Source organism: Triturus cristatus, chromosome 4_2, assembly GCF_964204655.1.
Source record: "Triturus cristatus chromosome 4_2, aTriCri1.1, whole genome shotgun sequence".
Classification (NCBI taxonomy): domain Eukaryota; kingdom Metazoa; phylum Chordata; class Amphibia; order Caudata; family Salamandridae; genus Triturus; species Triturus cristatus.
Window position 1 is genome coordinate 949,053,964 of NC_140586.1, and position 2,164 is coordinate 949,056,127.

The following is a 2,164-nucleotide window of genomic DNA, read 5'->3' on the forward strand; positions in this document are numbered from 1 at the left end:
GAAACCTGTACTTTAGTTTCAATTTGCAACTCGTGAGGTTGCATTGCACCTCCATCTTATGGTCAGACTCAGCAATATTTACTCAGGTGTGCAACTGTGAACAACTACAGGACTGTGCTTGCACAATATTTTCTGCACTACCCACCTGTTTTGTGTTGAATCCTTTGCAGCACCATCATTTTCAGGACAGACAGTTACAGCCTGCTGTGTCAGTAACTCTCCCATTTTAAGTCCTCTAGACAGTGCTGCAGCTGTGTCTTTGGTCAAAAAGGTAATTACTTATTCTTAGTCCTCTAGGCAGTGCTGCAGCTGCTTATCTGGTCTTGTCAGTAACTCCCCCATTCTAAGTCCTCTAGACAGTGCTGTAGCTATATCTTTGGTCAAACAGGTAATTCCTCATTCTTCTCAATCTGACTGTTTAATTAAAACAAAGCATCGTGAAGGCCCAAGGCGGGTGTTGACGCGATGTCATTTCTGCCCAGTGCTTTTAATGTCAAAGTGAAGAAATTCAATGAAGTGCTGGTAAGTATGACTCTCTTAAAGTAACCAAATGCCTTGTCATCTAATTAGTGACACTCATGAATGGATGAACGAGATTATCACTGTCCCTACATACTATCTAGCGAAACCACAGCCAAGGGAACAGGCTTGGCAGAATCAGCGGGGAAAGAAGCTCTGTTGAGCTAGACTCTGTTCTGGCACTGTGAAGAGACATGACAGGTGTAAGATAAGTGGGAGGCCCTCGGGCTGCTGGTGAAATACCACTACTCTTATTGTTTTTTCACTTACCCGGTGAGGCGGGGGGCGAGCCCCGTGGGCCTCTTGCTTCTGGCTCCAAGCGCCTGACGCCCGCCGGGCGCGACCCACTACGAGGACAGTGGCAGGTGGGGAGTTTGACTGAGGCAGTACACCTGTCAAACGATTACGCAGGTGTCCTAAGGCGAGCTCAGGGAGGAGAGAAACCTCCCACGGAGCACAAGAGCAAAAGCTCACTTGATCTCAATTTTCAGTATGAATACGGACCGTAAAAGCAGGGACTCACGATCATTCTGACTTTTTGGGTTTCAAGCAGGAGGTGTCAGAAAATGTACCCCAGGGATAACTGGATTGTGCCAAGCGTTCATAGCGACTTTGCTTTTTGATTCTTCGATGTCGGCTCTTCCTATCATTGTGAAGCAGAATTCACCAAGTGTTAGATTGTTCACCCACTAATAGGGAACGTGAGCTGGGTTTAGACCATTGTGAGACAGGTTAGTTTTACCCTACTGATGATGTGTTGTTGCAATAGTAATCCTGCTCAGTTCAAGACGAACCGCAGGTTCTGACATTTGGTGTATGTGCTTGACTGAGGAGCCAATGGGGCAAAGCTACCATCTGTGGGATTATGATTGAACGCCTCTAAGTCAGAATCCCCCCTAAACCGTAACGATACCACTGTGGAGCCTCGGGTGGCTCTCTGGGGGGCGGTGCGTAGAGCCGCTGTGTTTGGGACCGGAGCGCGGACGGAAGGGGGCCGCATCCATCACCCTTAGTGCACTGCATGTTCGTGGGGCACCCGGTGCTAAATCATTCGTAGACAACCTTATTCTGGGTCAAGGTTTCGTAGGTAGCAGAGCAGCTACCTCGCTGCGATCTATTGAAAGTCATCCTCTGAGCCAAGCTTTTGTCTCCGTGCTTGGGCACCAGTGGACGCCCTCCTCCACCACACCCGGGGGTGGGACTCTGCCGCTGCGCCAGCGGGAGGGATGCGGAGGGGGTAATGTGGGCCTGCGGGAGGCCGCCTCCACCACGTGCCCTCCGGCACGGGGTCTCTTCCTTCCATCTCTGCCCCACCGGGGAGCGGGGATGGGGGCCACCATCCCTTGCGGGTCAGCAGGGTGACCAGAAGGCCTGGGCCGGGCCCACTGCTCCCGCACAAGTCGAGCAGCGGCTACGGAGCGCCTTGCCACCGTTGCAGTCATCGGACTGCAAGGGTGACTGGGTCTGCCTGTCTCAGGCCATCTGGGCGCTGGGTCGTCCCTGGCCATCTGGTCGCCTGGCCGTGCGACCAGATGGCCATGTAGGCCGTGCGACCAGATGGCCCTGCGGGCCGGGCGACCAGATGGCCCTGCGGGCTGGGTGACCAGATGGCCGGCTAGGCTTACTCCATCTTTTGTCCTTCCCC

The 2,164-nt window shown here is 53.2% G+C and overlaps 1 pseudogene; it reads left to right on the forward strand.

The window, feature by feature from the left end:
- The first annotated feature begins 652 nt into the window (after positions 1–652).
- LOC146839064 (28S ribosomal RNA) lies at positions 653–1,665 on the forward strand (annotated as a pseudogene).
- The last annotated feature ends 499 nt before the right edge of the window (positions 1,666–2,164 follow it).